We start from the raw sequence: 19,523 nt of genomic DNA, 5'->3' as shown, positions 1-19,523 counted from the left end.
CAGCGTAATGGCAGTTGCAGGGGTGATCGCGTCACCGGGGGCTCCCGGCGACATCAGCTACAGGGCGCCGCCATCTTGTGTGCGTTTGCGCATATGCAGAAGTTCGTGCGCGTGCAGTATAGCCTCAGATGCGATATGGCAGCCATTACAGGGAGTGAGAAGAGGCGCTCCATAGTCAGGGACATCCCCCAGTTTGCACATGCGCAGTTAGCAGCAGCGGCGGCCATTACACAGTGCGCACGAGGCCCCAATGTTAAAGAGAGCCACCAAGGACTACAGTTCCCAGCAGCCTCTGGGGACTGCACTTTCACCCTGGTCACAGGCAGCCAGTCATCCAATAAGGCTGACAGATTCTCATGCTGCAAAGTTGCAACAATGTTGTGTGAAGACAGGGATTGTCATTTAGGAGCTGGGACACAGAGAGGGGAGGGTGTGTTTGTGCAGGGAGGAAAGTAGCCTCCTGCACTAGGCCAGAAGTCTCCCCTTAGCCCCCAGTTAGGCCCTACTCACCTCAGCTTGTGGTTACTACAGGGACTCCCCTTAGACTAGGGACAGGGTCCTGTAGAACCTAGACAAGTGAGGGTCCAGCCAGGAACCGTGACTATCCTGGAAATTGCTGTGAAGGTATAACATCCTCTGCGTTAGCAGAGATAAGAGACATTATAAAGGTGGATCACTCCATGCGGGAGCCACCCACCGTTGAGGCGGAGGCATCTTGGATCATCTCCTGGAGCAAAGCTCATCTGCGCACCCGGTAGCAGGAGCAGCGGGCAGGTATTATCCAAGTCACCAAGTGCACCACCTATTACTTCATCTTAGTGGGCAGCGCTATTCCACACGTGGGTGGGGTTGTGGGACTCTTGGGACTTTGGGTACAAGGACTTTGGGGATACTGTGTAAGGAGGTTATAGCCCAGTTAGGGGCAAGGTTATAGCTGGCAGCTAGTGGCAGAGGGTGGCATATATATCGTTGTGCATACTGATGATGTTGCACTGTGAAAGTATGATACTCTGTGTTGTGTTGCTATACAATATGATGTGATGTGATGTTATTGTGTTATTTGCTCGTTCAGTAAACCTTTTAGCCATTACCCTGGTGTATGTGGTTTCTGGGTGGGTTCCTATGCTAGGCCCATTCTACATTCCTTTAGAAACCTACATAGGTGGAGGCGCTGACTGACGAGAACATTCCAGAGATTCACCCCAGGCTCTCACTAGCGGAGGCTCAGGCCTCCTGTGAGCCTGACAGGTATAACGCACCACACCTGGTAACATATAGGTTCCCCTTACATACGCCATATATGTGATTGGTTGGGGGAATACCCGTTACATTTATATTGCTGCATATTAATATAACTATGTAGTATAGATCTATCTAATTTTATAGTTATTTCGGTATATGTATATAACTACAGTATATAATACAGTATATATATTATTGTTTATATTGCTGCATCTATAATTGTTTACAGTAAAGGATGTGCTGTACATGTGGCCTACTGCACTGTAACTTACCGGATTGTTGTTTTTCTGTACACTGTAGGGAAACAACTCTTCTGGTCGACAAAATAAGTGAAGAGAATGATGAGAAGAGTGCCTTAAGGGTCAAATACGCTCTGCTGCAAAATCACAATCTCACTGTATCCGAGACCAGCATAAAGAAGATGAGACATAAAGTACGTGAATGTGGCCGCAGTCACCGTTGGAATTAAGTGTAGAGGATCTAAACGACAGGTGCTCAAGGGGTATATATATAATGTTTATCTGATCAATTCTCTTTTTTGATCAACTCTGATAAACATAAAGAAGATGAGACGCAGAATTGGATGGAAATATGGACGTGTGAGGTTAGTACTGGACAGTACAGGAGGTTAAAGTGTTGTTTAAGAAACTGTACTGTACCTATAAAATTATTGCTTGTCATTACAGAACGTACCCTATGATAAGGGACGTTAACAAGATCAAGAGAGTGGTCCAGGCAAGGCATGGATCGACAGTGGAGAAACTTTCCAGGATTGCATCTCACTGATGAGTCTACTGTATCGCTGTAGAGATTTGCCACCTTTGCATTCCACAAAAAATGTCGCATATCTATGAACCCACGTCCAAAACACCCAGTGAAGATGCATGTGTGGGGTGCCATCTGTAGGCGTGGACCAGGATACATTGTCATCTTTGAAGGTAAAATAAGTCACACGCCTTATGCACTGTACTGTACTAGTGTGCAGTTTTTTGAGCACTTTTCTTTTCTTGTTATAGGAATCATGAATAAAGCTTTTTTCCAAGAGCAAATTGTGCCTGAGATTGTGGAATACATCACACGTGAGTTACCAGATGGTCACCGTTTCTACCTGGACAACGATCCGAAGCACACCGCATCAACAGCGCATATTCTTGAGCGCGGTATCAACTGGGTGAAGATGCCAACAGAGTAAGTGCAGTAACCGTGTCTCATTTTTTCCCACTGTTTTTACTGTGCACTGTATCTCTTTAACTAATTGTCCTTTATTTCCCCCTCCAATGACAGATCGCCAGACTTCAATCCTATAGAAATGGTCTGGCATCAGCTGAAGGACCATATCCGAAAAGTCGTGAAACCCTCCAAAAAGGATGAGTTGGAGCAAGGCATAATGAGTTTTTGGAACGAAGTACTCACCGTGGAACGATGCAAAAAATATATTGAACATATTGCGACTGTGTTGCCCATTGTGATCGCGCGTAATGGGCAAGCATCAGGAAGGTAGTATGGTATAGTACTGTACTGTAGTATGGTAAGTACAGGCACACCAAGTACAGTACTGTATGATATAGGTAAGTATGGCACAGATTTTTTCTTTCCTGAGAGAGCAGCACTAGCCATCTGGTTACAAAGTATTTAACAGTAGTCACAGTATACAGTAGTTCCAGTATAGACTGGTTTGACAGTACTAACTGCATACTGTAGTCCAATATGGAGTAGCTATACAGTACACAATGCCATAATATGCACCTAACTGCACTAATTTTTTATTTTCTTGTCTTTTCAGAGAAAAACAGGATGGAAAGGGGGAGGGGGGTATCATGTGTACATTGTGTGAACTGTGTGTACAGTAAAGTGTATCTAAATTGCAGTCATGATGTACACAAAACCTCCCCTCTCAATGAAATACACAGAATGAGGAAGAAGAGAAAGACGGAAAATGTTATATTATTATATATATTATTATATATTATATATTATTAATTAATATTATTATCAATGTGCATTATGCATGATTATCCACCGGCCCTCAATTTTCAACTGACAGAAGAACTGAATAAAGACTGCATTTTGTATTATTCATGATTATTTGTATATTTGTATTTTTTGTTCCTGATAAAATAAAATAAATATTTCTTTACATTCATGATAATCATAATCATTGACACCACCCACCCCCTGCCCCCCCCCACACCAAAGATAAAGAAAGAATGACAAAAAGTGGTAACTTACTGCATCAAAAACATGAATCAGATTATGGTTTTTTTAACTCTCAATTTCACAGTGCCTTGCAAATCAGATTTACATATCAAATTTGAGAAGGGATTATCGTTACCGTAAACAAAGCCTCAAAGGGTTGGGGGTGTGGATGGGTGAGTCATGCGCAGTAATCATCGGCTAGCTCCCTTCCCAAAGAGGATTACAGAGAGGTGACTCAAAGCCAACAATAGGAAAATTAATGAATGATTTTGTAGAGGATTACACGCAGGCACAGAGAGGTGATGCTCGGCTAGGGACGGACGATTAAAAACACAATGAAAAGTTTTAGAAACGGAATGGTTCTGGAGAGGTGTCGATAAGAGGTTCAAATCCTTGAGCGCACCTTGTGTGCGTGGGGGAGGGGGGTACATGGTACAGCTGCATGAAGGATTAGCTGAACTGTAGTTCAAAGACATGACATTTTCAACAGGCAGGTCATAATAATAATTTGATCCCCACATCCCCAAATACATAAAAACCACACAAATCAACCATGTGCAGTCAAACGCACAGTGTCGCTGTCAAAAGCTATAGCACAGATTGAATATCGTAATATCAAGATGGTTTAGGCAGGCTTGTGGAAGAAATAAAAATAAAAAATGACGAGAAAAAAAAATTATATTTTTTTTCTGGTCACTCACTCTTGAACTTCGCAAGCAAGCAGTGGTGAAGTTATAGACGCATGCGCAGTAATCATCAGCTAGCAAGCAGGAATGTGATTGAAACCAGAAAGACACACATTCAAAGGAATGGTGTGAGAGAGGTGTACTGTACTGTAGATAAGATAAGAAGTTGAAATACTGCAGTGCAGTAAAAAAGCCTGTGTGTGTGTGGGGGCGAGCGAGGGGAGAGCGCTGTATACTGCTGCGGCCAAGTTTATTCGAGCATTTGCCCGTTCTTGGCCGCAGCAGTAGCCTGGCGCGCGCCCGAGGGTGACGGGCGAGCGCCGAAGCAGCGGAAGAGCGCCCTCCGATCGGGGCGCTCTCCCTACCGCTGCCGGGTCCGCCGGGTCCCCCGGAACCCCCTGCCGCCGTCCCCCACATCGCGGGACACCAGGGCTCCCTCGGGGAGCCCTGGACGCGCGTGCAGGGGGCGCAGGCTCCCGAAGACGCGTGACCGCGCGTCTATGACGCGCGGCACGCCGAGGGGCGGCCACTAGCAAGCCGGGAAATCTCCTGGCTTGCGGATCTGGCCGCACTGCAATTAAGTGTGTCGGCAGTGTATGCCAAAATGTGATACTGTTACAGTACACGCCTATGCATTTCAACAATGTTCAAATGAGACATACAGCACTGCACATGCATGTAAAAATATCAAAATTTACAATTACTGCGCGCGCACACGCAGACTGTGTACTGACGTACTGTAGGTTGAACTGCTAAAGTATTAGACTTTGAAGACAACAGTTCGCGAACGCCCCCCTGAGTTTTTAGATGGTATTGCAGTATTGCAGACAGCGCTAATAAAATGCTAATATTACGAGCGCTAAAATACCGGAACATATTCCGGACAAAAAAATAAATACTGCATCTGCCCGTGGTTATCAGAGTTGCGCCGATGCGGCCGCATTAGGATAAAGGCGGCCGCCACTATACTTGAAAACGAGAGGGACCTCTCAATGTATTACTTCCTGGTAAAACATTTTTATAATAAATCAATGCAAAACTACCCCTCCCAAATACAGACACCACTACATCCCCCCAGATGCAAACATCATCCCCAAATACAAACACCCACTCCCAGATGTCCCTGATACAAACACCACTCCCAGATACAACTACCCCTCCAGATATAATTATCCCACTACCCTCACAGATACAATTTCCCCACCCCCACACAAATACAATTACCCACCCCACAAATACAGTTACACCTCCACAAATACAGTTACACCCCCACAAATACAATTACCCTCCCACAAATACAATTACCTCCACACAAATACAATTACCACCCATCCCACCAATACAATTACTCCCCCCTCACAAATACAATGACTGCCCCCACACAAATACAATTACCAACCTCAAGAATATACAATTACCACCCCCCAAAAAAATAAAATGAACCTCCCCACCCCCAAATAAAATTCCCACTTACCTCTGGTTCCCATTGCTGGGCCCCAGCTGCTGCTGATGCCTCTTCCCATGCCGGACCTGCCTCTCTCCTGCCGGTGCATGTCTGGGGTGCTACACTGGCGACACACTTTATTCGAGCTCGGCTAATCCCACGAATTCGGGTATACCCGGGTGTATTGAGGTTTGTGACTGTTTTCTGCCCGAGTGCATTGAGTTATTTTCCAGGCAGGGATTGAAGCATTTTATTCCCGCTGGCTGCAATACTGCACAGTATATATATATATATATATATATACTGCATTACAATTCATGAATTTATGCCATCTGGTAGACACGCGAAGCATTGCAGCCTATTAAATCCTAATCATTATCATTTAACAGATCAGCCGCCCATCAGCCAGGCATGAACCCAGGCTGGGAAGGCAAACACAACGGGGCTTGTCAGAGGTGAGGAGCGGCGCATTCCAGGTATCTGCCAGGTACATACTGGGTATTTACTCGAATAAAGTGTGTCGCAGTAGGGCCCGGCGGCAGTAGCAGAAGTTGGGTCAGGTCCCCTCCCACTTGTCCCGTCTCCCCACCCCCTCCCCCTGTCTGTGGCCCTGCACGCCTGTAGGCCACATAGAGAGGGTTCAGGCAAGCTACAGGCTGGGAAAATAACTGTTGAGCCCTTGAACTGGGTCCTGGAAGAGCATCTGTGCAATTAAAATTCAAGTTTTGGAATTATAACCTGTTGTTTCTAAAGACTTTGTGACAAAGACTGTTAAACCATTCAACATTTAATTAATATCTAATTACCGCTAGTATATACTGCTGCTATTCTTGACGTCACCTCAGTCTGTCTGCATTAATTCCAGAGATATAGAACACACTTTAACATAACCAAGCATATGGAAATTGATGTTTAGGGTAGATCAAGTGTTACAAAACTTGAGCTTTCCTGGAATTTGCCTGTGGACCCCCAAAACAGTAGAAGGACCAAAGAATGGGATTCTGATTATAATTCTAGGGAACTATTGAGAATAATAGTGAAAGATCAGGGCATTAATAAGCAATTTTACCAGAATGCTCTTTCCCGGTCGAATTACTTGTACCTCTTGAACATTACAATTCATACTGTATTTTTAACTTTCTAAATTAGTCTAATCTGGTCTGTCTTGGCTTTCATTGCAATGGGTTGAATACAGAATACAGAGCCCTGTAACCTCAAAGTATTGTACAGCTAAGAAAACTAGTTCAGTTTTAATTTCGAAAAAGATAAGGTTTAACTTTTCCTAATGAAAAAAAAACCCACTGCATTTAGAAGCACAGTGTTACTACATATTATTTGCATAAGGCTAATATATTGTGTTGCATAATATCAATAAAAATACATATCTACATGATATAATTAGTGTAAATTGAGTAAAGAGGAAAAAGCACCTCGGTACTGCATGAGCTCCAAAGTCTTGGGTTTTCATCTTACATGCTATGCAGCACAGTAGCTCCGACAGCAGTTTGGCTGAAAACAGAGGATTTTCAACCAACAATTAAAAGAATGCCACTTCATTTTTTTGTGAGCGCATTGGAAAAAATATTGGCCGCTGGTTGCTTGTATGTTATGAAGTTGAGTACACTCGAACATTGTGTTTCTGCTGAAACAATGGAATACAGAAGCACTAGACAAGTGAAGGCCATGCACAGTACGGTAACAGTTCACATCTCAGTGACCTTCTTATCCCCTCTCAATAAAAAGAATGTGTCAAAATCTTATGTCCTTAGCCTGTACCCTGGGCCCCCTCCTGAGGGCTTTGACTTCACCCAAAGAAGACGTCACGAAGCAGCAGGGCCCAGGGAGACTTGCACCTGTAGCACATTAGTTAGTGTGGAATGCGGGTAAGGTAAAGTAGGACTAGGAAATAGGAGCACACAGCAAAGCTAAAGGGATTGTGTGGCACAACAGGGAAAGACTCCGGCTCAGCACGCGGCACTAGCAGCCTGGTTTGTAGTATGTGTGTGGCTGCCAATGGCTGTCAGATTAATCATAAATGCACTCTTTATGTTTTTTTGCTAATTATCTCCTGAAGTTCAGGGAGACCGAAATAGAGAGGCAGAGACAGGGAGAAGGAAATGAGCTGTTCGCACTGTCTACGGGAAAGAAAGTGAAGGTCCTGCCAAATCATAACGTCCACACACAGAGAAAATGACAGGTTACCCTAAGTACCTCTGCACATTCGTAACTCACTGTTCCTGCTTCAGAAAAAAAAACCTTACAGGTTTTCAAATGTAACATGATATTTAGTAGCTCGTGCGGTAGCAGAAGTTTAGTTCGACAGCGTTGTATAGAAAGGGCAGTGGTGTAAGTGTAATGTTACTCGGTACCCTGAGTACAGATTAACAGTACAGATATAGCAAGACTTACTGTTTTCAGTACTGGGGCAAGGTGCGGGACCTGGACTGCGACTGCCCTGGTGCTGGAGGAATATCGCCGCGGTGGGTTCCCCTGAGGAAGCATGGACCTCCCACAGCGACGTCACGGCAGCACTATCTCTGGGGCTGCAGCTTTACATTTTTTCAGCCGCAGCTCTAGAGACAATAAATCTTGCTACACTAGTAGTTTTCATTTGTTTGTAAAGAGGTAGGAAAGAAGAGGAGCATACCACTTACTGTTGTTTTTCAGTGCATACACTCCCAGAGTGTGGTACCAACCAAACACCACCTGGTCATTTTTTTTTCTGGTTTCTTTGGGCTTGTTTCTAAAGAAAAAACAAAAACAGATAAACATGGTCTGTGGTCAACAGCAAGAGTTATGTGCATGTATTGATGTCCCCTTTCAGATGGATATTCTTCTGTTCATTGTATCTTGTTTTCCAGTCTCTTTGAAGAAAGACATTTCAGGCAGTATGCGACCCATGTGCTGTAGCTCTCACAGAGCATAAATCTATGAAGGCTTTTCAGGCAAACTGGCGATCTATACAAACGTTTGAGGCCCATATCCACAAAAGGGTGCTAAGCTTTAGCTTATGCCCATTTATATGAATGGAAGTAAAGGTGTGCTAAAGTTTAGCACCTTTTTGTGGATCTGGGAACCAGTGCTATATGGTGGCTACACTCACAAACATTGTTGTATACAAATAAGTTCACAATACGTAACGCTCTCCCTTTTATTGAAAATACATTAAAATGTACAAATAATGCATCCAAACTATTTTTTGAAGCATCAAACCTGTCCAGATCCTTTGGTGCTAAGCAATGTTTTTGTTCATCCCTGGTTCCCAAGATAATTACTGCAGCAGTAGGCAAGGCCTTTGCAGGGTTCCCTTCTGGGGAAGCTCTATGGTTGTTCAAATATCGCAGGAACCGGAGGAAGTCACAACGTATAGCCACAACGTCATTGCTTGCGACTTCGTCCTGGTCCACAGTGGTGGCCATGTTGGACTCTCCGGAGGGAGCACCAGTAACTACCAGGGTAATTGTCTTTGGAACCGAGGACACTGAAATTAGCACGGTTGAGTACTGAGGACCCCTGCTTACCTATATTGAAATGTATCTGGGTTTGCTGCTTTAATCACATTTAGTATTACTCACCTGCAAATAAATATCATATTCCAATTAGTGGGCAGATACATTTTGAAAATGCACCAATTTCTTATTATATGTCCAGATATATTTCTATCCATAGTTTCCTGGAAAAGGATTGCTTATTTCTGTGTATTTTTCCTGCTCCCAGGCTGCCAGCCCTCAGCTATAGTTACAGTACATGTTTTTCCCTGCTCTGAAGCAGTCAGAGCTGTGTATATTGCAACATAGTTATTACAAGTAATTATCTTTTACACAACCTCTAGTCGGTTGACATGGCAACCTACCAATACTCACAGTTTGAGATTAGTTTAGTCCTCTCCCCCTGCTTTATCTGCACATTGTTATGCCCCTTAGTATGTTCCTGTCTGACAGGAAAGGGTGCTTTCTTTCCCAACAAGCAGCCAAAGTGAGTAGACACTTCTTCCACTGCTCCCTCAGAAAGGGAAATCCTATTTACCTTCCCCTCAGAGAAGCACTTCCCCATAGCAGAACACCTTCCCCTTATAGGTTATTCTCCTGACAAGAGAAATCTGCTATTACAATCCACATATAGAACTTTTATATTTCTGTTAACTCCCCTCAATAAAGTTGAAGAAAATAGAAGGACTTTGTGTGCTTTAAAAGGGGCCGAGTTAAGCTACATGGGCTTACTCACATGCTACATATGAGCCTGGGTCCAGAATACATAATAAGTATACAAACAACTACTTACTGCAGGAAGATTATATTAATGTGATACAAACAAACACCACAGGGTTAGGAACAGCTCTGGTGGCCAATTAAAATTGTTACAGTTTGTTATCAGAAGATGAAATTGCTACTTTCTATTTGTGACACAGCAGCCATATTTGTAGTCTTTGGTATCAAACCTGCTGATTTAAGGTTGAGAACTCATATTACAAGTTTGGTGTTTGCTTTCTGTGAACAAGTACCTATTCTGCAGTTTATCTGTGTTGCTATAGCATATCTATGACGCAGAGGAGCTCCTTCCAATTAAAGCGTGGGAGAAAAGGTGTGTGTTAAATGATAATCGACTAATTTTGCTGTTTAATGGTTATACACAAGTAGAAAAGGCCATATAGGTATAATAATGTCTAGAAATAATGGCCCTTCAGGGAATCTGTAAGTAATATCTTCAAACATGTTTTGCAGTTGTACTTTTTCCACCCTATCAGATTGTCAGGTAAGGTGTGGCTTACCCTGGCTGTTTCATTGTCTAAACATATCCCTCCACTCAAATATGGTATCTTTCCCATCAAACCTCGGAAACTGTCATCCGTGTGCTATGCACTCAGCAGATTCATTATTAATAGTAAGGCAGGAATGTATTCTTCGTTAGGTCTGAATGTTAACCTATTTACAGGCAATACAGTATTGCAAAATTACAATATTTTATATATTCTTTAAATACTCAAACAGATGAACATTGACAGAAGCTTTTCATGTCGGCAGTGTCTTGACTGCTGATATAAGTGTAGGTTGATGGAAAAAATGAATTTTTGCACCATGATTCTCTTTAATCCTATAATTATCAAGATTTGTGTAGACTTGTCTATCTTATTTTTGGAATCAGTGTATCTTTGCTTTTGACAGTGAGAACGAGCTCCCCCTCCCCCTAATCATATTGGAGATTAAGATAAAGCATTAACCTCATACAGTATATAGTTTCAACAACAAATATCTTTTTGTAGCATACTGTAATGGCACAACATAAATATCTCTAGTATTTGACGTATGGTGGAAGGAGGGTCTATAGAGAATTGCTACTTTATAAACCTAAACCTCCCCTTGCTTATTTATAGAATAGCAAATCTGTTTTTTGCAATTATACCTTTTTCTTTCTGGCACTTGGGAGTGTCCAGAAATATCTGCCCCTGGTTTCAAAAGGAATGTGCTTTCGTCAACTGTTTCTAATTCTGTGGGAGGAAGGGGAGCACAGTTAACTATAAGCTAAAGATGTGAGAATATCTTCAAATATGATTCAACATTATTTTCACGAATTTCTCTTCAATTTAGCTTTTCTGCAAATTTTGCCGCAGAAGTTCACCTCGCTTAGAAATTTCCAGATAACACTTCAGTGAAACATTTCCCCCACAGAACATTACAAACAATATCACTTGTCATCAGAATTTCATCAAAATGGCAGCATATGAAAAGCCACGTGACCTTGCGCCATGGTAAACGTTTATGGCAAACTGCGCTATTTTTATAAACATGTTCACCCAGTTATTTTGGTGAACTGAGCCTGGCTCAAGAGCTTCAGCGAAAATATTGCACGTCTTCTGTAGCTATACCAGCTTCAAAGGAACTTGAAGCCAGAATCATGGCCGCTGACAGGAGGGGAATGCCAGAACAAGTGACCCAGGCCTGGCAGCTGCAGGGGGCCCTGCCAGTCGGTGCTGCAAGTTTGGCCCTGGTTGCCGACCCCTCTCTGCCAGGCCGGGCCTCCTTCCCGCCAGTGCGCGCCGGAAGCGGAGTGTGCACTAGCGGGAGAAAGGCCCAGTATTGCAGAGAGGGAGGCCTGGCATTAGAGAGAGGACTGCCAGCAGCTGGGGAGAGCTGGGGCACCAGAGGTCACAGACCACCTCAAAGGTAGGTCGTTGTGTATTGCATTTGTATTTTTTGTGTGGGGGTGGTGGGTATTCTATTTTGTGTGTGGGGGATATTGTATTTTCTGTGGGGGGGGTATATTGTATTTTGTATGTGTGTGTGGGGGTATTTTATTTTGTTTGTGTGGGGAGATTTTATTTTCTGCGTGGGGGTATTGTATTTTCTGTGTGGGGTGGGTTATATTGTGGGGGTGCATATTTTGTGTGGGGGATATTGTATTTTGTATGTGGGGTTTGTGACATAGTCCAAAGATGTTAGGCAGCTTTCTGCCCCATTTTAGGTCAGAAAGTGCAGGAATAGTTAAAAATGATCCGTTCCACAGCTTCACATTAACTCAGGCTACTGGATGGAAAATCCAGACCACAGATTACAATGGGTCTAGTTCTCCCTCACCTGCTCTTCTAATCACTTGCACAGGTATTTAGAGCAGAGAGGTTTGCATTTCAGTCTCTCTCCTTAGAGTCTGGAGGCTGGGGGTATCGCTGCTCCCCTGTTTCCAGTTTTGGGGTGGACGGCCCCTCCAAGTATCACAGTACCAGAGGATTTGCCTGGACACTTGGGACCGTGTTCCCACCACGAACAGATAAGACAAAACAAATGTTTATTGCTGTTGCTAAAAGACTGTGCTGTATCTAGTGACCCTAAATGAGAGGGCATTGTTTTAAGCTGGGGAACCAGGTTAGTTGGCCCAGTTAGTTCACAGTTAGAGGCTGATTCTGATGTGTAGTTAGTTCCCTGAAAGGGATAGGATTTCTTTATATGATTTGGTTTTATTTCTTAAAAGTGACAATGTGTGAAATGCTATAACACTGATATGAGTAAACCGCTGAAGGTTAAATGTCTGAGTACCTCTGCCTACACATGTTAAAGCTGCAGTACCTTACTTGGATGAAAATAAAGCAGGCAGAAGCCTGAGTTAAGCAACGTAATACTTTGCATGTTCCTGTTTGTTGTATAAATAACCCTAGAAGACTGTGTCGGGAAGAACCCAGACAGACGTCAGCGCTACAAAAGAGGGGCGTTTGTCACATATGGTGGAGAATGCGTGTCGACACTAAAGTCTGTGGGTTTGCAAATAAATGCGGGGGTTTAAAATGGCCGCCCAGCTGAAGTAAAATACAGATGCTATGAGTGACGTCTGTCCCACTGTGTATATCAGTTGTGCTTCTAGCATACACAGAGAATGTGCGAAGTGTGGGTGCAATAGCACCCTGAACCCAAACAGAAAACCAAAATGTTTTGCTGAAGAGAATTTTTTTTTTTTGCATCTAGCAAGTGCTGTTTGTAAAGCTAATGCCTTTTGCTGAACTGAGTGAATTTGCAGCTAGCAAGTGCTGTATGTAAGTTGCTGAAGTGAGTGAAATTGCAGCTAGCAAATTGTCCCTGCCGGGTTTCTAAAATGGCCGACATGAAATGTTTGTTTTGTAATGTACATAATCATGAAAAACAGTGTCCCTTCAGGCCATACGATGATGATGACGACGACTCATATGTGGCCCCTGGAGAAGAGCCGTACCCACAGATGAATTAAGTATGCTGCGCCTGTCATAAAGTAGGTCACATGGAAGATGTGTGCCCCAAAATTTTCAAAGACAAACAGCTGCAAAAGCAAACAACGCCCTATGAGTGCAAGCAAGATGTGGAAGCTGATACCAGTGAGTGTGTACCCAGTACCACTAATATCTCTGGAGCTAATAAAGCAAAAAGAAAGAAGAAAAAGAAAACTGTTCCGCAAGTCACAGGGGAAGTGACCGAGCCACTGGAACCTGCGCTGTCAGGACATGCGTCAGAAAGGCGCCGAGATGTGCTGCAGACCGGAGTGACCGGCAGAATTGTCACGGGAACAGTGGCAAAGGAAAAGGAGGAACAAAGGGAAGCTGAATCCTTGAACCAGGATAAAGAGGCTTTTGTTTCTGCACTCCAAGCTGCCCGCCATGATTATGAAGTCCTGTGGCAGGATTTGGTGAAAGAGCGAGAATGTTAGAAGAAGGAGCAAGAATCTAACAATAAGGTGCGAGAAGCGCACGCCGAGTTACAGAGGTGTATACTTCCAGCTTTACAGGAGTACGAGGCTTTGAAGAAAACAGAGTCTCTCTTACGGAGTGAGCTGGAAGAGGTGACGACTAGGCTGGAAAAGGCCAACACCGTAATTGCCACCATGAATGAAAAACAGATTAAGTCTGACAAATCGATTGCTATCCTAAAACAGAAATACAGGAAGGCTCTACAAGAGGTTCACGTGCTCAGCACAGAGGTGCAAAACTCACGCCTGGAGGGCCACGGTCTGAACACAGAGCTGGGAATGTTGAAGCAAACCCATGAGACTGCCCTAAGTGAGTTAGAGACTGTAAAGCAAGAAAATGAGAGTCTGAAATTGGAAAATTCAGATTTGACTGACCAAGCAGAAAAAGTAAAGAAACAGTTGACTCAGGAAAAATTAGAAGTGCAGGAAGCACTACAGAATGCATTGATACACACTCAGAGCCAGCACCAGGAAGAAATGGACACTCTGAGAACAAAATTGCGACATGTATGTACAAAACAGAATTCTCTCGTGGAGGAACTTAACGTTTTGAAAAAGGAGAAAAGCAGTAGAATAATTCAGTAGCACTGCAAAGCTCTTATCCAAGGAAGAAGGGAAAGAAAAAATGATCGGCGTAAACGCGCCGCAACTATCATCCTACAGCCTGCCTACAGAGGGATGAAAATTCGTCAGTTCAATCGCCGGAATAAAGCAGCCTGTGTTCTTCAATCATTCTACCGTGCCCGCATGGTACGAAACACATTCCTCATTATGAAAGGAGCAACTATAAAAATCCAGTCTCTGACTAGGATGACACAGAACAGGATTCGCTATCAAACCCTGAGAAATGCGTCACTGGTTATCCAGCGGTATTTCCGCCTGAATAAATGTAGGCCTCAGGAAAGAGAGGCCCAAGACTACATGCCTGCCGACTGCAAAGGTAAAATGCCACAGGGTACAGCCGGAGTTAGTGAGAGCTCCATCAATGTGAAGGTGCTCCAGGTAATCAGTGCTTCATCTTCTAAGTACCATATAATTGCCCCAAAGGGAAAATCCCAAATCTCTGAGAGTGATGGTCGTGAGAAAATACATGGCAGTAAGAAGTACCATAAAGGTTCAAAGGTTGCAAACAAAAGCGACGAAGGTCAACGCTGGCCTTGAATTTTTCCGGATCTCGCCACTCTGGGCCAAAATATAAAGACAAAGACTATCCGGCCCCAGAGTTCCGTCAGAAGCTAAAGAAACAGTCCAGTCATTTGCAGGTTGCAGCGGGTGTTGAAATGAAGTCAGAGGATGTACTGGACTGGAAGTCAAGGAAAAAAAAAAAGGGAAAAATGTTTGGGAACTGACCGATTTTTATGTTATACGAGTGGACTATGTCACTTAACTTCGCAAATAAGCTAGTGTAGTTATGCTATATTAGGACTCTAGAATAAGCATTTTGTCAATATTACAATGTTATATTGGTTCTCTGTGTTTAAAATGTAGCTAAACTACAAATTAATATACAGGGTTGATGGCCCTTAAGATTACAAGGCTGTAGTATAAGAAGAAAAAAAAAATATGGGTAGCTTACAATATAGAAAAAATGCCCTTTTCGGTTGGTAAATATATAATGAGGTTCATATTATAGAGTAGAAAAACCCAGGGAGGTAATAGAAACTGTCTGGTTTTGTGAGTATATTTAGCATATCCTGGGTTATAAGAATGTATGCTAGACATTTATTTTTCAAAATAGTTCCCTAATAGAGAACAACAAAATATGTTTGCCAAGTATAGTCTCTTATGACAAAAACTATTTTTCTATAATTGCCGTGAAAAAAAAAAAAAAGTTAATATTCGTGTCGTGAATGCTTAATATTGTACTGGGGAGTTAGCTCAAGTATTTCAGGTAGGACGCTCACCCCAGTGAGGTCCATGGCCACTCACCCCAGTAGGTGTGAGCTGGGGAGGGGGATAAGTGACATAGTCCAAAGATGTTAGGCAGCTTTCTGCCCCATTTTAGGTCAGAAAGTGCAGGAATAGTTAAAAATGATCCGTTCCACAGCTTCACATTAACTCAGGCTGCTGGATGGAAAATCCAGACCACTGATTACAATGGGTCTAGTTCTCCCTCACCTGCTCTTCTAATCACTTGCACAGGTATTTAGAGCAGAGAGGTTTGCATTTCAGTCTCTCTCCTTAGAGCCTGAAGGCTGGGGGTAATGCTTCTCCCCTGTTTCCAGTTTCGGGGTGGACGGCCCCTCCAAGTATCACAGTACCAGAGGATTTGCCTGGACACTTGGGACCGTGTTGCCACCACGAACAGATAAGACAAAACAAATGTTTATTGCTGTTGCTAAAAGACTGTGCTGTATCTAGTGACCCTAAATGAGAGGGCATTGTTTTAAGCCGGGGAACCAGGTTAGTTGGCCCAGTTAGTTCACAGTTAGAGGCTGATTCTGATGTGTAGTTAGTTCCCTGAAAGGGATAGGATTTCTTTATATGATTTGGTTTTTATTTCTTAAAAGTGACACTGTGTGAAATGCTATAACACTGATATGAGTAAACCGCTGAAGGTTAAATGTCTGAGTACCTCCTGCCTACACATGTTAAAGCTGCAGTACCTTACTTGGATGAAAATAAAGCAGGCAGAAGCCTGAGTTAAGCAACGTAATACTTTGCATGTTCCTGTTTGTTGTATAAATAACCCTAGAAGACTGTGTCGGGAAGAACCCAGACAGACGTCAGCACTACAAAAGAGGGGCGTTTGTCACAGGGTATATTGTATTTTGTGTGTGTGTGGGGGGGGGGGGTTATGGTATTTTCTGTGTGGGGGTATTGTACTTTGTGTGTGAGGGTGGGGGTATGGTATTTTCTGTATGGGGGTATTGTATTTTGTGCATGTGGGGGAAAATTGTATTGTGTGTGTTTGTGTGGGGTGGGGGATTGTATTTTGTGTGTTTGTGAGGGTGGGGGATTCTTTTTGTGTGTTTGTGGGGAGGAGGGTTGTATTCTGTGTGTGGGAGTGTGATAGGACCTGTCTGTAGATGATGAGTCCAGCAAGGAGCTGGTTAATTGTAGCACAAACTACTTGGATCTCTCTGGGAGAGAGGTTGTTAAGAGGCCTATCATCATAGCCCTGAATATAGGGACTGGGAAGTATGAGTTATCCCTTACAAAGGTATAGGCTATTTGTTTATTTGTATGCTGCCATAAAGCTGTGTTGTTTTGAAGCTACGAGCTAAATAAAAGCCAATGTTTATTTAACCGAGCCCCCCCCTTTTCCCCTACCGTAGGGGGAGCTTCGGCTATGTGCGGTGGAGCTGGTGGCTAGGTGCCGGAGACCCGCGCTATCGGGAAGTGCACAGGTGCCCCGGTGCAGAGTTGCGGTGTCCATTTTAAGTTTGCGCATGTGCAGTAGAATGTGATGCGCATGCGCAGTGAGCCAGGGGTTGCGGCGGCCAGCTTAACAGCTCCGCAAGATGAAGTGAGGGACTACATGTCCCAGAGTCCTCGGGGGAGGGCTTACCATATGAGGCATGACAGCAAATAGGGCTCCCAGCCAAGAGGAGAGTCAGGGGATAGTTTGGTGCGTGAACCCCATGCGCGTCAGTTGGAAGGAGGAGGGGCCCGTAGGCCCCGACTAGGCCCTGCGTCCCCGTCTAGCTTGTGCATTACAGGAAAGGCCCCAGATACGGACGCTTCCCACTAGTACCCAGTGATATTATTCCACCGGTGACCGGACGGCCATGCGGTGCCCTGCGGCCTGGGACCAGATCAGGGCCCTATAGATATTGTGTGAGACCCTCCAGCTGGAGCTCGCACTTAACAAGGCGGATTGGACGCGTAAGGAGTGAGGGGATTATTGGAGGCCCCACATCATGGGACCTGACTGATCCCTTGCCCGACGGTGACACCAGGGAACAGGAGTGCCCAGGTAGGTATTAAAGTGCGCCAACGAGACACACGGGTAGCGCTACCTCACACTTTGGGTGGGACTTGTCTATGGACACTGGGTGTTCATGTGCCTAGAGCACCCTCCGTATTTTGGGGGGGAACCATGCCGGGTGTTGGATATTGTGTGTGGGAATATGGTATTGTCGGTGTGCTGATTATAATAGTGTTAGTAAAGAAGTTATATTATACCCAGTTTCTAGTGAGTATTGATTTCAATGTGGAATCATCCTGCGCTGCTGGGATCCTCCATAGGTGGAGGTCATTCCGAACATCCGCTTTCACTGTGCTCTTGCACACTACCGCGTTACCAAACTCTCAGTCGGTATGCCGTCTGATCTCCTCCACTCTAAGCACACAGTCGTACCCCTCTACGTCACTCCAATATCGCAAGATATCTCCTCTGCTCCGCTTAGGAATCAACTTCTTCTCTCCGTGTTGTTCGTTCTCCGTCCGTGTCGCTTCCTAGCTCCAATGACGTCACCCACCGCGTTTCACCTTGGCGGCTTCTTTGAGGGTTAATTGAAGCCGCCAAGGTGAAACGCATGAGTGTTCATGAGCACAGTGAAAGTGGATGCTCTGAGTGACCAACAGGTACGCTGACCACACTGACCATGAGTCCTTTAAATAGGAGCTAAACATCAGACACAACCTCCTCCATGACCGCGGGTAACCACCCTCAGAAGAAGACTACATTGGTGAGATAAAACCAACTCCACTATATGGGATTGTTTCAATCTTTCACAAACTGTGCTAGATGAGGCTCTTTAATTGTATGTGAGGCTCTGAGTAAGACACCTCAAACAGGTTAAGCTTGTCAATAGACTAACAAGAGACTTTGAAATACCCTCCAATCTCAGTTTGTGTGGTTTAAGACTGTGTTATTCAAAGGTTCCATTCAGTGTGTTATACAGTACCTAGCTTGCTCCATTTTTATTCTCACTACTAGTGAGTTTTTTTACCATATCTATTATAGGTGTTTTCTTATAATAAATAGTACTATATTATCCATCCCTGTCCATTAATTTAATTGGAAGATCTATTGACACTGGGACGTTTTTGAAGTTCCAGCACCTTAAGGATCCAGATTAACCTGTGGAAGATTCAGGAACAGGAGATTGGGCTTATAAAGACCCTTAAGAATACCATTCCTGAGAGTGTTCCTGATCCTACGTATTGGATAAATGTTCTAATACCCTCATCTTCGTGTAAGTGTAATCTAAAGCACCTTATTCTCAATCGCATGGACATACTACTCTATGTGTGTTTCCCCCCCATTTTCTCCTTTCTTGTGCGCCTAGGTCACTTTCTCTCGGCACCTGTGGAGTCGTGGACCTTTTGGCAGCAAAGAATAGGGAAAGTATAATTATCACAGAGATTACCTCTGTCCATTGTAGTGTGTATAATTATCGTTATATCACATTGTGATTGATTGTAGATTGTAGCGCTTTTTGTACACACACACACACACACACACACACACACACACACACACACACACACACACACACACACACACACACACACACACACACACACACACACACACACTTACCTATTATATTGTAGTTATAGTAATACAGCTACGGCCGTCTTTATCCTAAGGCGGCCGTAGACGAGCCGCTCTGATAGCTGCGGACAGACTCTGTCTGTTTTCTTTTTTTTCTGGAGCGGTTTTCGATATGTTAGCGCTCAAATTTTTAGCGCTGTCTGCAATAATGCAATACCATCTAAAAACTCAGGTGGGTGTTCGCGAGCTGTTGTCTTAAAAGTCTAATAGCAATTCAACCTACAGTACAGCCGTACATTTTCTGCAA

The 19,523-nt window shown here is 43.9% G+C and overlaps 1 long non-coding RNA gene across 1 annotated transcript in view; it reads right to left on the bottom strand.

Annotated features, from left to right (window-relative positions):
* Nucleotides 1-8,103, bottom strand: part of LOC142492056 (uncharacterized) — a 141,399-nt gene extending 133,296 nt beyond the window's left edge. Inside the window, exons 1-2 of the long non-coding RNA XR_012800700.1 lie at nucleotides 7,978-8,103; nucleotides 6,999-7,077 (exon numbers count right to left, since the gene is read on the bottom strand). This is a non-coding gene — a long non-coding RNA (uncharacterized LOC142492056). The remainder of the gene's footprint in view (nucleotides 1-6,998; nucleotides 7,078-7,977) is intronic.
* Nucleotides 8,104-19,523: the final 11,420 nt, after the last annotated feature.

The sequence above is a fragment of the Ascaphus truei genome, chromosome 4 (genome assembly GCF_040206685.1).
Source record: "Ascaphus truei isolate aAscTru1 chromosome 4, aAscTru1.hap1, whole genome shotgun sequence".
Lineage (NCBI taxonomy): Eukaryota > Metazoa > Chordata > Amphibia > Anura > Ascaphidae > Ascaphus > Ascaphus truei.
The sequence above is the reverse complement of the archived record's forward strand: the minus strand, read 5'-3'. Positions and strand labels throughout refer to the sequence as shown.